The sequence below is a fragment of the Salvelinus alpinus genome, chromosome 9 (genome assembly GCF_045679555.1).
Source record: "Salvelinus alpinus chromosome 9, SLU_Salpinus.1, whole genome shotgun sequence".
Classification (NCBI taxonomy): Eukaryota; Metazoa; Chordata; class Actinopteri; order Salmoniformes; family Salmonidae; genus Salvelinus; species Salvelinus alpinus.
In genome coordinates, this window is record NC_092094.1 from 86,183,861 (window position 1) to 86,200,813 (window position 16,953).

Below are 16,953 nucleotides of genomic sequence, written 5' to 3' on the forward strand. Positions count from 1 at the left end.
ATTATTGAATTATTTAGGCTTGTTTGATTGTTTAAAAGGTTCTGATCTACAATCTTCACACCGCAACTGCACAGGTGTCAGTCGGTAAAGAATCTGAAATCCCTAGAGAAGATGCAGGTGTATTTATGCACACTGTGTGGTCTTCATGGTAGCTCATTGTTGCTCTCATGGAATGTAATTCCCTGTTTACAAATAGGCCTATAACAGAGAAATCCAGTGAAAGTGCATGTGTAGCTGTCATTGCATGCATTTGCTCCATTGTTAACATGTTGGTAACCCACTCTTTGATTGTTTACAATTTTCCAAACTGTGGCTTTTAAATACTCATAAACTGCACTTTAAATATTTCATGAGTACTGGAGGCCTATTATATGACCTACCTATATTGCTCGCACATACAGCTAGACGGCGCTCGCAAGCTGACAATTCCCGACTCATTACAGATTTGAACCAGTCAGCAAACTGCCTCCGGATAGGCCATACCACCCACCCAACCAAGCGCCGCGCAAGGATGTTTTTTTTCTTCAGGAAAACAAATCCAAGCAAAGGGTCACGTCTTGAGTTTGTTTTCTCGCTAAAAAACATGCAATTTATTGAGAAGTCGAGGCAAAGTGGATCGAAAGGCACATACTGCATTCTCTCGTTGGATATGGCGTCGATCTATGCGTGATGCTCGGTGTTACAAAGGGGATTTGTGCCGTTGACAAATTTTTTTCTAAAAGGAATTATCATAACTTGAGTCGGGAATCAACTTGAAAGGAAGAATAATTTCTGTAAGAAGAGAAGGAAAGGAAGGCTCGAGCATATTGAAGTCTGCTCAAGGTATGACATCTCAAACTATTCAATCAACGACCTATATTATTAATGAACATTTACCAAAGTTGTCAAGTCTCCGCGCACTAGTCAAAGCGGACGTAGCAACCGACATGTAATTACAGGGTTATGAACGTGGCTAACAGGCTACCGAAATGTTTCTTAGCGTTTTTGCACTGAACTTGTTTGTTTTAATGGCCACCTTTACTGTGATTAATTTCCGATTCAACCGAACCTATTCCACACGAGGAATGGGCATGCGAAGGTTTTAGCAGGAATAATCGAACTGCTGTCAGCAAGGCAACAATAGCTCCGTGGTATGGCTAATGGATTACGATAGTTTACTAACAAAGCCTTTCAACTGCATTCTTCTGGCTTGTTATGTAGCCGTTTTGTCGGCAAAGTTGCAGCGACACAGAACGGTCTAATCCGTATGCTATTCCCCTAACTAGAACACCTCTTGTTAAATTGTACATACAAAAAATAAAAATAAAGGCCTCTACTATTATTCAATAAAAAGTGAAACATTGTTGTTATTTATTGCTAGCCTATACATCGCCTCTTTACTGTTGAAGTGACGGATGCAGCGTTGCAATGAGTGATGTCCCAATTTTGTCAACGTCAAACATTCAACAAAAAAAAGAAATTCACGTTGGCAGATCAATGTATTAAACTTACATTTGACTCCAACAGTAACGCCATTTGAATAACCTCTTTCCTTCTATGGCAACTTGAATTTAGTTGTTGGGCTTATCTCAGGTAGCAGAGTGTTTACTTGTCTGCTTTAGGATGTTTAGTGTATAAGAGGACCCTATGGAGTGTGAAATCCACCAGTATGCCATTGAGTTGCGTCAGAATGGCTCACACAGGCATCTGATTAGAATTTTTATTTTTTTATTTTATTTATTTCACCTTTATTTAACCAGGTAGGCTAGTTGAGAACAAGTTCTCATTTGCAACTGCGACCTGGCCTGTAACGGTTTTCTTCCAGGGGTGAAGGAGAGGACCAAAGTGCAGCGCGGCTAGTGTTAAACATGTTTAATAAATAACAAGTGAAACACTACAAACAACAATACAAAATAACAAATGTGCAAAAACCGAGACAGACCTATCTGGTGCAGACAATCACAGAGACAGGAAACAAACACCCACAAAATCCCAACACAAAACAAGCCTCCTATATATGATTCTCAATCAGGGACAACGATTACCATCTGCCTCTGATTGAGAACCATATTAGGCTGGACATAGAAACAGACAAACTAGACACACAACATAGAATTCCCACCCAGCTCACGTCCTGACCAACACTAAACAAGCAAAACACATAATAACTCTGGTCAGGACGTTACATGGCCAAGATAAAGCAAAGCAGTTCAACACATACAACAACACAGAGTTACACATGGAATAAACAAACATACAGTCAATAATACAGTAGAAAAAGTCTATATACAGTATGTGCAAATGAGGTAGGATAAGGGAGGTAAGGCAATAAATAAGCCATGGTGGCAAAGTAATTACAATATAGCAATTTAAAAACTGGAATGGTAGATGTGCAGAATATATACACTGCTCAAAAGAATTAAGGGAACACTAAAATAACACATTTTAGATCTGAATGAATGAACTATTCTTATTAAATACTTTTTTCTTTACATAGTTGAATGTGCTGACAACAAAATCACACAAAAATTATCAATGGAAATCAAATTTATCAACCCATGGAGGTCTGGATTTGGAGTACTACAGGCTGATCCAACTTTGATGTAATGTCCTTAAAACAAGTCAAAATGAGGCTCAGTAGTGTGTGTGGCCTCCACGTGCCTGTATGACCTCCCTACAACGCCTGGGCATGCTCCTGATGAGGTGGCGGATGGTCTCCTGAGGGATCTCCTCCCAGACCTGGACTAAAGCATCCGCCAACTCCTGGACAGTCTGTGGTGCAACGTGGCGTTGGTGGATGGAGCGAGACATGATGTCCCAGATGTGCTCAATTGGATTCAGGTCTGGGGAACGGGCGGGCCAGTCCATAGCATCAATGCCTTCCTCTTGCAGGAACTGCTGACACACTCCAGCCACATGAGGTCTAGCTTTGTCTTGCATTAGGAGGAACCCAGGGCCAACCGCACCAGCATATGGTCTCACAAGGGGTCTGAGGATCTCATCTCGGTACCTAATGGCAGTCAGGCTACCTCTGGCGAGCCCATGGAGGGCTGTGCGGCCCCCCAAAGACATGCCACCCCACACCATGACTGACCCACCGCCAAACCGGTCATGCTGGAGGATATTGCAGGCAGCAGAACGTTCTCCACGGCGTCTCCAGACTGTCACGTCTGTCACATGTGCTCAGTGTGAACCTGCTTTCATCTGTGAAGTGCACAGGGCGCCAGTGGCGAATTTGCCAATCTTGGTGTTCTCTGGCAAATGCCAAACGTCCTGCACGGTGTTGGGCTGTAAGCACAACCCCCACCTGTGGACGTCGGGCCCTCATACCACCCTCATGGAGTCTGTTTCTGACCGTTTGAGCAGACACATGCACATTTGTGGCCTGCTGGAGGTCATTTTGCAGGGCTCTGGCAGTGCTCCTCCTGCTCCTTCTTGCACAAAGGCGGAGGTAGCGGTCCTGCTGCTGGGTTGTTGCCCTCCTACGGCCTCCTCCACGTCTCCTGATGTACTGGCCTGTCTCCTGGTAGCGCCTCCAAGCTCTGGACACTACGCTGACAGACACAGCAAACCTTCTTGCCACAGCTCGCATTGATGTGCCATCCTGGATGAGCTGCACTACCTGAGCCACTTGTGTGGGTTGTAGACTCCGTCTCATGCTACCACTAGAGTGAAAGCACCGCCAGCATTCATAAGTGACCAAAACATCAGCCAGGAAGCATAGGAACTGAGAAGTGGTCTGTGGTCACCACCTGCAGAACCACTCCTTTATTGGGGGTGTCTTGCTAATTGCCTATAATTTCCACCTGTTGTCTATTCCATTTGCACAACAGCATGTGAAATGTATTGTCAATCAGTGTTGCTTCCTAAGTGGACAGTTTGATTTCACAGAAGTGTGATTGACTTGGAGTTACATTGTGTTGTTTAAGTGTTCCCTTTATTTTTTTGAGCAGTGTATATATATTACAGTGCAAGTAGAGATACTGGGGTGCGAAGGAGCAAGATAAATAAATACAGTATGTGTAACGGGTGTTCTCCTCCTCTTCGTCTGAAGAGGAGGAGTAGGGATTCGACCAAAACGCAGCGTTGTGAAATGACATATTATTTATTTAAACAAGACAAAAAACGAACTATACTTGATACTAAACAAAATAACAAAACGATGTAGACAGACCTGGACGTAAGAACTTACATGTAACGAAGAACGCACGAACAGGAAAAATGACTACACAAAATGAACGAACAAACAAACCGAAACAGTCCCGTGTGGCGCGACAAACACAGACACAGGAAACAACCACCCACACCAAACAATGTGAAACCACCTACCTTAATATGGTTCTCAATCAGAGGAGATGAAAACCACCTGCCTCTAATTGAGAACCATATCAGGTCACCCATTTACCAACATAGAAACACATAACATAGAATGCCCACCCACACTCACGCCCTGACCGACTAACACATACAAAAACAACAGAAAACAGGTCAGGAACGTGACAGTATAGGGATGAGGTAGTTGGATGGGCTATTTACAGATGGGCTATGTACAGGTGCAGTGATCTGTGAGCTGCTCTGACAGCTGGTGCTTAAAGCTAGTGAGGGAGATAGGAGTCTCCAGCGTCAGTGATTTTTGCAGTTCGTTCCAGTCATTGGCAGCAGAGAACTGGAAGGAAAGGCGGCCAAAGGAAGAATTGGCTTTGGGGGTGACCAATGAGATATACCTGCTGGAGCGCGTGCTACGGGTGGGTGCTGCTATGGTGACCAGTGAGCTGAGATAAGGCGGGGCTTTACCTAGAAAAGACTTGTAGATGACCTGGAGCCAGTGGGTTTGGTGACGAGTATGAAGCGAGGGCCAGCCAACGAGAGGTGACAAAACGGATGGCACTGTGATAGACTGCATCCAATTTGTTGAGTAGAGTGTTGAAGGCTATTTTGTAAATGACATCACCGAAGTCGAGGATCGGTAGGATGGTCAGTTTTACGAGGGTATGTTTGGCAGCATGAGGGAAGGATGCTTTGTTGCGAAATAAGAAGCTGATTCTAGATTTCATTTTGGATTGGAGATGTTTAAAGATATACTTCTCCTTAATGCAACCGCTGTGTCAGATTTCAAAAACGCTTTACAGCGAAAGCACATCATGGAATAATCTGAGTACAGCGCTCAGAGACCAAAACAAGCCATACAGATACCCGCCATGTTGTGGAGTCAACAGAAGTCAGAAATAGCATTATAAATATTCACACACCTTTGATGATCTTCATCGAAATGCACTCCCAGGAATCCCAGTTCCACAATAGTTGTTTGTTTTGTTCGATAAAGTCCATAATTTATGTCCAAATACCTCCTTTTTGTTCGCGCGTTTAGTTCAAAAATCCAAATTCACAAGGCGCGAGCACTAGGACCAGACGAAAAGTCAAACAGTTCCATTACAGTTCGTAGAAACATGTCAAACAATGTATAGAATCAATCTTTAGTATGTTTTTATCATAAATCTTCAATAATGTTCCAACCCTTAGTCAAACAGCTCTTATTCCCCCCCCCCCTTCACAGTAGAAGCCTGAAACAAGGTTCTAAAGACTGTTGACATCTAGTGGAAGCCTTAGGAAGTGCAATCGTACCAAATGTACACTATCTTGGATAAGCAAAGACTTGAAAACCTACAAACCTCAGATTTCCCACTTCCTGGTTGAATTTTTTCTCAGGTTTTTGCCTGTCATATGAGTTCTGTTATACTCACAGACATCATTCAAACAGTTTTAGAAACTTCAGAGTGTTTTCTATCCAGATCTACTAATAATTTGCATATCTTAGCTTCTGGGCCTGAGTAGCAGGCAGTTTACTCTGGGAACGCTTTTCATCCGAATGTGAAAATAGCTCCCCCAGCCATAAGAAGTTAATGTGATTCTGGAAGGAGAGTTTACAGTCTATCCAGACACCTAGGTATTTGTAGTTGTCCACATATTCTAAGTCAGAACCGTCCAGAGTTGTGATGTTGGACGGGCGGGCAGGTGCGGGCAGCGATCGGTTAAGAGCATGCATCTAGTTTAACTTGCATTTAAGAGCAGTTGGAGGCCACGGAAGGAGAGTTGTATGGCATTGAAACTCGTCTGGAGGTTAGTTAACACAGTGTCCAAAGAAGGGCCAGAAGTATACAGAAGGGTGTCGTCTGCTTGGAGGTGAATCAGAGAATCACCAGCAGCAAGAGCGACATGATTGATGTATACAGAGAAGAGAGTCGGCCCGAGAATTGAACCCTGTGGCACCCCCATAGAGACTGCCAGAGGTCCGGACAACAGGCCCTCCGATTTGACACACTGAACTCTATCAGAGAAGTAGTTGGTGAACCAGGCGAGGCAATCATTTGAGAAACCAAGGCTGTTGAGTCTGCCGATAAGAATGTGGTGATTGACAGAGTCGAAAGCCTTGGCCATGTCAATGAATACAGCTGCACAGTAATGTCTCTTATCGATGGCGGTTATGATATAGTTTAGGACCTTGAGCGTGGCTGAGGTGCACCCATGACCAGCTCTGAAACCAGATTGCATAGCGGAGAAGGTACGGTGGGATTCGAAATGGTCGGTAATCTGTTTGTTAACTTGGATTTCGAAGACCTTAGAAAGGCAGGGTAGTATAGATATAGGTCCGTAGCAGTTTGGGTCTAGAGTTTCTCCCCCTTTGAAGAGGGAGATGACCGCGGCAGCTTTCCAATCTTTGGGAATCTCAGACGATACGAAAGAGAGGTTGAACAGGCTAGTGATAGGGGTTGCAACAATTTCGACAGATAATTTTAGAAAGAGAGGGTCCAGATTGTCTAGCCCGGCTGATTTGTAGGTGTCCAGATTTTGCAGCTCTTTCAGAACATCAGCTATCTGGATTTGGGTGAAGGAGAAATGGGGAGTCTTGGGCGAGTTGCTGTGGGGAGTGGAGGGCTGTTGATCGGGGTAGGGGTAGCCAGGTGGAAAGCATGGCCAGCCGTAGAAAAATGCTAATTTACAGTGTTTCCTAGCCTCAGTGCAGTGGGCAGCTGGGAGGAGGTGCTCTTATTCTCCATGAACTTTACAGTGTCTTAGAACTTTTTTGAGTTTGTGCTACAGGATGCAAATTTCTGCTTGAAAAAGCTAGCCTTTGCTTTCCTAACTGCCTGTGTATATTGGTTCCTAACTTCCCTGAAAAGTTGCATATCACGGGGGCTATTCGATGCTAATACTGAACGCCAATGGATGTTTTTGTGCTGGTCAAGGGCAGTCAGGTCTGGAGAGAACCAAGGGCTATATCTGTTCCTGGTTCTACATTTTTTGAACGGGGCATGCTTATTTAAGATGGTGAGGAAAGCACTTTTAAAGAATACCCAGGCATCCTCTACTGATGGGATGGGGTCAATATCCTTCCAGGATACCGGGCCAGGTCGATTAGAAAGTCCTGCTCGCTGAAGTGTTTTAGGGAGCGTTTGACAGTGATGAGGGGTGGTCGTTTGACCGCGGACCCATTACAGATGCAGGCAATGAGGCAGTGATTGCTGAGATCTTGGTTGAAAACAGCAGAGGTGTATTTGGAGGGCAAGTTGGTTAGGATGATATCTACGAGGGTGCCCGTGTTTGGGGTTGTACCTGGTGGGTTCATTGATAATTTGTGTGAGATTAAGGGCATCAAGCTTAGATTGTAGGATGGCCGGGGTGTTAAGCTTGTTTTGATCACCTAGCATCACGAGCTCTGAAGATAGATGGGGGGGCAATCAATTCACATATGGTGTCCAGGGCACAGCTGGGGGCAGAGGGTGGTCTATAGCAAGCGGCAACGGTGAGAGACTTGTTTCTGGAAAGGTGGATTTTTAAAAGTAGAAGCTTGTAGAATGTCAGGTCTAGGGTTGCAAAGGCTCGGAAACTTTCCAGTAAATTTCCGTAATTTTCCCGGGAAATTTTCCATTAGAAGTTAAGAATTTTGCTTAAATTCATCAAAAAAGGTAGCGAGTACAAGGGCCCAGGATTACACAGGGTCATGGCTGGCACGAAAGACCGGGAGGCCACCCCCCCAAGTTTTTTTGGGGGGGGCACACGGGGAGTGTGGCTGAGTCAGGTTGGAGACCTGAGCCAACTCCCCGTGCTTACCGTGGCGAGCGTCGTACTGGTCAGGCACCGTGTTATGCGGTGGAGCGCGCGGTGTCTCCAGTGCGCGTGCATAGCCCGGCGCGCTACATTCCAGCTCCCCGCATCTGCCAGTGCGGCGCACTGGAGGTCTGGAGCGTAGAGCCTGCACAACCCGTCCTGGCTGGATGGTTACCTTCGCCCGGCAAAGGCGGGGTGCTGGCACAGGACGCACTGGGCTGTGCAGACGCACCGGAGACACACAGCAGAGCCGGCGCAGGATATCCTGGGCCGTAGAGACGCACTGGCGGCGAGATGCGCTGAGCCGGCACCATCCGTCCTGGCTGGATGCCCACTCTAGCCCGTCCAATGCGGGGAGCTCGAATGTAGCGCACCGGGCTGTGAACACGCACTGGAGACACCGTGCGCTCCACCGCATACTTTTACTCGCTGCCTCCGCCTTCCTCGCTGCTTCCACCTGCTTCTTTGGCAGGCGATACTTTCCCGCCAGGATCTCCTCCCACGTCCAGGAACCTTTCCCGTTCAGGATATCCTCCCATGTCCATTCCTACTTACCACGCTGCTTGGTCTGTTTGTGGTGGGTAGTTCTGTCACAAACGTTGTCAGGGTGGAAATGACAGGACCAAGGTGCAGGGTGGTAAGCGCACATTTTCCTTTATTTTTTTAATGTCACCAACAAAACAACAAAACGAACGTGAAGCTCCGTAAGGCTATACATGCATTAACGAAGACAACTACCCACAACTAAGGTGGAAAAACAGGCTGCCTAAGTATGATTCCCAATCAGAGACAACGATAGACAGCTGTCCGTGATTGAGAACCATACCCAGCCAAAACATAGAAACAGAAAACATAGAAATAAAGAAACTAGAATGCCCACCCTAGTCACACCCTGGCCTAACCAAAATAGAGAATAAAAGCCTCTCTATGGCCAGGGCGTGACAACACCCCTCTAGCCAGACATGCTTTATCTACTCATTTGCTGGATGCAGAGTTCAAATGAAGGTCAAGCAAATCATAGAGAAAGCGGACTGTATTGCAATCATCTCTGATGGGTGGTCGAATGTTCGTGGGCAAGGAATAATTAACTATATCATCTCCACCCCTCCACCAGTATTCTACAAGAGCACAGACACAAGGGACAACAGACACACCGGTCTTTACATTGCAGATGATAGACTGACTACACCACTCGCGTCGCGTGCGCGAGTGTTGCAAAATATATGTAGAAATCTATATTATTAAATTATTGCACCCACTCTGCTCGCGCCCGTCAACGAGCGTCTGTGATGACAAGGGCTAAAATAGAAGTCAGTTTTGCAAGCTAGCTAGCTAAATTGCCATCAATGTTTAATGCTTTCCGACCTGTCCCCAAATTAATATAATTGGTTTAGAGATTGTTTTGATATTTTAACCCGATCGCATTTGGTGTGGGGGGACAAAATACATTTATGCACGATGGCGCATGCACACAGCCGGTTTGGGTTTTGTGTGAGCTGAAGGCAGCCATCAATGACCTTGGACCACAGAAGGTATTTGCACTGGTGACAGACAATGCTGCGAACATGAAGGCTGCTTGGTCTAAAGTGGAGGAGTCCTACCCTCACATCACACCCATTGGCTGTGCTGCTCCTCAAGGACATCATGGCACTGAGAACAATGGATACACTCTACAAGAGAGCCAAGGAAATGGTTATATATGTGAAGGGTCATCAAGTTATAGCAGCCATCTACCTCACCAAGCAAAGTGAGAATAATAAGAGCACCACATTGAAGCTGCCCAGCAACACCCTTTGGGGTGGTGTTGTCATCATGTTTGACAGTCTCCTGGAGGGGAAGGAGTCTCTCCAAGAAAAGGCCATATCACAGTCTGCCGATATGGACAGCCCCATCAAGTGGATCCTCCTGGATGATGCATTTTGGGAGATAGTGGTAAAGCAGCCTGAAACCTATAGCAGTAGCCATTGCACGGATTGAGGGAGACAATGCCACCCTGTCTGATGTTCAGACTCTGACTGCAGATGTAAGAGAAGAAATCTGTACTGCCCTGCGCACTTCACTGTTGCTCCAAGCAGAGGAAACTGCAGTTCTGAAATACATCAAAAAGCGTGAAGAGTTCTGCCTGAAGCCCATACATGCCACAGCATACATGTTGGATCCCAAGTATGCTGGCAAGAGCATACTGTCTGGTGCAGAGATCAACAAGGCCTATGGTGTCATCACTACCGTGTCTTGCCACCTTGGCCTGGATGAGGGCAAGGTTCTTGGCAGTCTGGCGAAGTACACTTCCAAGCAAGGGCTTTGGGATGGAGATGCAATATGGCAGTCGTGCCAACATATCTCATCAGCCACCTGGTGGAAGGGACTTTGTGGATCTGAGGCTCTTTCCCCTGTTGCCTCCATCCTCCAAATTCCACCAACATCAGCCGCCTAAGGCCGCACAACTGGTCCTTGTTTGGGAACACACACACCAAAGCACACAACAGGCTGACCAATACAAAGATTGAAAAATTGGTGGCTATCCGGGCAAATTTGTGGCTTTTTGAGCCTGACAACGAGCCATCCTCAACAAGGTTGGAAAATGACAGTGAAGATGAGGGCTCAGAGTCTGATGTTCAAGAGGTGGACATTGAGGAGGTCCAGGGAGAAGACATGGAAGCCTGAGAGGAAGACAACCAAAGCTTTAGTTTCTAGACTTATGTACAGTTTTAAGTCGGAAGTTTACATACATACATACACACATACAGAAACGATTTCAGAACAATCTGAGATGGTGGGTGTCAAACCTCTTTCCTGTGCTGCTTTCTGAGTTGGAATGACCATTCTATTACTGAATATTTTGCACACAAAATTGATTGGCTAATTTCCTTCAGACAGAGGATAATGCAGACTGTTTGTAGAGGATTGTGGGATATTTCTCAATAGTTGTATAATTTCTGAATGTAACCATCTACAGTTGAAGTTGGAAGTTTACATACACTTAGGTTGGAGTCATTAACTTCTCTAGGGTATGTGGGACGCTAGCGTCAACAGCCAGTGAAACTGCAGGGCGCCAAATTCAAAACAACAGAAATCCCATAATTTAAATTCCTCAAACATACAAGTATTTCACACCATTTTAAAGATACACTTGTTGTAAATCCAGCCACAGTGTCCGATTTCAAAAAGGTTTTACGACGAAAGCACACCAAACGATTATGTTAGGTCAGAGCCAAGTCACAGAAAAAGACAGCCATTTTTCCAGCCAAAGAGAGGAGTAACAAAAAGCAGAAATAGAGATCAAATTCATCACTAACCTTTGATGGTCTTCATCAGATGACACTCATAGGACTTCATGTTAAGCAATACATGTATGTTTTGTTCGGTAAAGTTCATTTTTACATCCAAAAATCTGAGTTTAGGCGGGACGCTACTGTCCCACTTGGCCAAAAGGCAGAGAAAATGCAGAGCGCCAAATTCAAATAAATTACTATAAAAATCAAACTTTCATTAAATCACACATGAAAGATACCAAATTAAAGCTACACTAGTTGTGAATCCAGCCAACATGTCAGAATTCAAATAGGCTTTTCGGCGAAAGCAAACAATGCTATTATCGGAGGATAGTAGCATTGTTTGAGAGAAGCATATTTCAACCCTGCAGGCTAATTCATGCCTTACCTTTGACGAGCTTCTGTTGTTGGCACTCCAATATGTCCCATAAACATCACAAATGGTCCTTTTGTTCGATTAATTCCGTCGATATATATCCAAAATGTCCATTTATTTGGCGCGCTTGATCCAGAAAAACACGGGTTCCAACTTGTGAAACGTGACTACAAAATATCTCAAAAGTTACCTGTAAACTTTGCCAAAACATTTCAAACTACTTTCGTAATACAACTTTAGGTATTTTTTTACGTAAATAATCGATAAAATTGAAGACGGGATGATCTGTGTTCAATACAGGATTAAAACAAACTGTAGCTAGCTTTCTGGTCACGCGCCTCTAACAAACAGGACACTTCGAGTGACCCTCGTTCAAGATGGCCGTACTTCTTCATTACACAAAGGAATAACCTCAACCAATTTCTAAAGACTATTGACATCCAGTGGAAGCGGTAGGAACTGCAAGAAGGTCCCTTAGAAATCTGGATTCCCAATGAAAATCCATTGAAAAGAGAGTGACCTCAACAACAACAAAAATATCTGAATGGTTTGTCCTCGGGGTTTCGCCTGCTAAATAAGTTCTGTTATACTCACAGACATGATTCAATCAGTTTTAGAAACTTCATAGTGTTTTCTATCCAAATCTACTAATAATATGCATATCCAATTTGTAAGTCGCTCTGGATAAGAGCGTCTGCTAAATGACTTAAATGTAAATGTAAATGTCTTATCTTCTGGGGATGAGTAGCTGGCAGTTTAATTTGGGCATGCTTTTCATCCAAAATTCAGAATGCTGCCCCCTACCCTAGAGAAGTTAAAACTCATTTTTCAACCATTCCACAAATTTCTTGTTAACAAACTATCGTTTTGGCAAGTCGGTTAGGACATCTACTTTGTGCATGACATCTACTTTGTGCACAAGTCATTTTTCCAACATTTGTTGACAGACAGATTATTTTACTTATAATTCACTGTATCACAATTCCAGTGGGTCAGAAGTTTACATACACTAAGTTGACTGTGCCTTTAAACAGCTTGGAAAATTCCAGAAAATTATGTCATGGCTTTAGAAGCTTCTGATAGGCTAATTGACATAATTTGAGTCAATTGGAGGTGTACCTGTGTATGTATTTCAAGGCCTACCTTCAAAGTCAGTGCCTCTTTGCTTGGCATCATGGGAAAATCAAAAGAAATCAGCCAAGACCTCAGAAGAAAAATTGCAGACCTCCACAAGTCTGGTTCATCCTTGGGAGCAATTTCCTGAAGGTACCACGTTCATCTGTACAAACAATCGTATGCAAGTATAAACACCATGGGACCACGCAGCCGTCATACCGCTCAGGAAGGAGACGTGTTCTGTCTCCTGGAGATGAACCTACTTTGGTGCGAAAAGTGCAAATCAATCCCAGAACAACAGCGAAGGACCTTTTGAAGATGCTGGAGGAAACCGGTACAAAAGTATCTATATCCACAGTAAAACGAGTCCTATATCGACATAACCTGAAATGCCGCACAGCAAGAAAGAAGCCACTGCTCCAAAACTGCCATAAAAAAGCCATACTAACTGCACATGGGGACAAAGTACTTTTTGGAGAAATGTCCTCTGGTCTGATGAAACAAAAATAGAACTGTTTAGCCTTAATGACCATGGTTATGTTTGGGGGGAAAAGGGGGATCCTTGCAAGCTGAAGAACACCATCCCAACCGTGAAGCACAGGGGTGACAGCATCATGTTGTTGGGGTGATTTGCTGCAGGATGGACTGGTGCACTTCACAAAATAGATGGCATCATGAGGAAGGAGAATTATGTGGATATATTGAAGCAACATCTCAAGACATCAGTCAGGAAGTTAAAGCTTGGTCGCAAATGGGTCTTCCAAATGGATAATGACCTCAAGCATACTTCCAAATTTGTGTCAAAATGGCTTAAGGACAACAAAGTCAAGGTATTGGAGTGGCCATCACAAAGCCCTGACCTCAATCCTATAGAAAATTTGTTGGCAGAACTGAAAAAGCGTGTGCGAGCAAGGAGGCCTACAAACCTGACTCAGTTACACCAGCTCTGTCAGGAGGAATGGGCCAAAATTCACCCAACTTATTGTGGGAAGCTTGTGGAAGGCTACCCGAAACGTTTGACCCGAGTTAAACAATTTAAAGGCAATGCTTCCAAATACTAATTGAGTGTATGTAAAGTTCTGACCCACTGGGAATGTGATGAAAGAAATAAAAGCAGAAATAAATCATTCTCTGTACTATCTGACATTTCACATTCTTAAAATAAAGTGGTGATCCTAACTGACCTAAGACAGGGACTTTTTACTAGGATTAAATGTCAGGAATTGTGAAAAACTGAGTTTAAATGTGGATGAGCGATGGCCGAGCGGCATAGGCAAGGTGCAATAGATGGTATAAAATACAGTATATACATGTGATATGAGTAATGTAAGATATGTAAACATTATTAAGTGCCATTATTTAGAGTGAATTGTATAAAGTGACTAGTGATCCATTTATTAAGGTGGCCAGTGATTGGGTCTCAATGTAGGCAGCAGCCTCTCTGAGTTGGTGATAGCTATTTAGCAGTCTGATGGCCTCAGTCTCTCGGTCCCAGCTTTGATGCACCTGTACTGCCCTCGCCTTCTGGATGGTTGCAGTGTGAACAGGCAGTGGCTCGGGTGGTTCTTGTCCTTGATGATCTTTTTGACCTTCCTGTGACATCGGGTGCTGTAGGTGTCATGGAGGGCAGGTAGTTTGCCACGGGTGATGTGTTGTGCAGACCGCACCACCCTCTGGAGAGCTTTGCGGTTGAGGGCGGTGCAGTTGCCATACCAGGCTGGGATACAGCCCGACAGGATGCTCTCTATTGTGCATCTGTAAAAGTTTGTCAGGGTTTTGGGTGACAAGCCAAATTTCTTCAGCCTCAGCACTGTTACGCCGTCTTCACCACACTGTCTGTGTGAGTGGACCATTTCAGTTTGTCTGTGATGTGTACACCGAGGAACTTAAAACTTTCCACCTTCTCCACTGCTGTCCCTTCGATGTGGATAGGGGGGTTGTTGTTTCCTGAAGTCCACGATCATCTCCTTTGTTTTGTTGACGTTGAGTGAGAGGTTGTTTTCCTGACACCACACTCTGAGGGCCCTCACCTCGTCGTTGTTGGTAATCAAGCCCACTACTGTTGTGTCGTCTGCAAACTTGATGATTGAGTTGGAGGCGTGCATGGCAACGCAGTCGTGGGTGAACAGGAAGTACAGGAGGGGGCTGAGCACGCACCCTTGTGGGGCCCCAGTGTTGAGGGTCAGCGAAGTGGTGATGTTGTTTCCTACCGTCAGAAAGTCCAGGACCCAATTGCACAGGGCGGGGTTGAGACCCAGGGCCTCCAGCTTGATGATGACCTTGGAGGGTACTACGGTGTTGAATGCTGAGCTGTAGTCAATGAACAGCATTCTTACATAGGTATTCCTTTTGTCCAGATGGGATAGTGCAGTGTGATGGCAATTGGGTTGTCTGTGGACCTGTTGGGTCGGTATGCAAACTGAAGTGGGTCTAGTGTGGCCGGTAAAGTGGAGGTGATATGATCCTTGACTAGTCTCTCGAAGCACTTCATGATGACAGAAGTGAGTACTACGGGGCAGTAGTCATTTAGTTCAGTTATCTATGCCTTCTTGGGTACAGGAACAATGGTAGCTGTCTTGAAGCATGTGAGGACAACAGACTGGGATAGGGAGCGATTGAATATGTCCGTAAACACACCACAGGTGTGTGTCAAGTCTGAACTCAGCAGAAGTGTCAATGGTGAAACCACTTGCTCATTCTCCCGGAGCAGACAGCTGATCTACTGATGGTGAACCAGCTGTTTTAGTACATGCTCCGCAGCTGGCCTGGGGAGTGGGGATTTGGACTGTCTGCCATCCTGCCTGAGATGATGCTGTGAAGTTAGAGTCCGGCTCATTAGTTAGCACAGTAGTAAAGCAAAGCTCTCAACGAGAATGACGCAGAGAGAGCCTACTTGTTATTCCCCCAGCACTCTCCTAGTCAACAATCAGCTCAATGTGTTGGTAGAAGACCAGTACAGAGTTTCTCTTCTGAGGTTTGGTGTCCCAAACCTCCATTTCCAGCTCAGGGAGCCACACGTCCTGACTCTTTTGACGATAACTTGGGACAGCTTTGCTCTAAGATAATGCTAATTGGATGTTCGAGCAATGAACTGGTAGGGCACCTTAAATGATTAAAGAAGATCTTAGAAATCAATAGCCTTCTTCTACATCTTCATTGTAAGTAAATGAAGAGAAAATCCCTGTGGGTTATGGAGCGCTAAAGGCTATAGCCTTATGAATGAGTGAACTGTTATAGTATCAATTCAAGGCTTTGGTGTTTTTGTAACGAGTGCGTTGAGAGTCGGGAAGCAAGTTCAAGGAGTGAGTGTTTTAATAAATAAAATAAACAATGAACACGAAACACAAACAACTCACCGACATGAAAACAGAGTCAATAACCAAGGGGAGTGACAGATTTAGGGAAGATAATCAAGAAGGTGATGGAGTCCAGGTGAGTGTCATGAGGCGCAGGTGCGTGAGACGATGGTGATAGGTGTGCGAGACAATGGTGACAGGTGTGCGGGATAATCAGCAGCCTGATGACCGGCTTCTAGAATAGTTTTATTGATGACAGGGAAAATAATATAACCTAGCATAAATTTGATAAGGTGCTGAAAGAGAACCTTGTCTTTGACACTTTTTAATGAGGATAAAATGTGCTACTTGGTACCTTACAATGCAGTGAATGTATGTATTTTTCTACTGCTGGCGTTTGTCATCCGCTTTCTTTCTTTGTGTCAATGGCATGTTGATTGGTCCTAAAGAGATTTTGAAGCTCTTTTAAAAGAGGAATATATGAAGTGATTTAATCCTCATTTTTATTCAGTGCAAATTCTGTATGGGTCAGGTGAGGTCACCAGCACACATATGTCTTTGACACATCCAAGCATGTGGAGTGTTTATGCATGTGTGTGTGAAGAACACTGATTCAATGAGAAAATCTCAATGCGCAGTGCCTTTTGGAATGTTGAACTAAATGGCAGAGTAACCAATTGAAGAACTAGACCAATCTGCAACTCTGGACTATCTGGGGCATTGCATAAACAGTAGTCAAATCGGCATTTGGCCTCTGCTTTAGCTATAGAACACTTAGTAGGTCAAGTTATCCCAATTGTTACTGTCT

The 16,953-nt window shown here is 44.7% G+C and overlaps 1 protein-coding gene across 1 annotated transcript in view; it reads left to right on the plus strand.

Moving 5' to 3' along the window:
- Nucleotides 1–450: 450 nt before the first annotated feature.
- Nucleotides 451–16,953, plus strand: part of LOC139530884 (BTB/POZ domain-containing protein 7-like) — a 59,654-nt gene continuing 43,151 nt past the window's right edge. The window contains exon 1 of the mRNA XM_071327657.1: nt 451–822. The gene's annotated coding sequence lies outside the window, so the exon portion shown is untranslated. The remainder of the gene's footprint in view (nt 823–16,953) is intronic.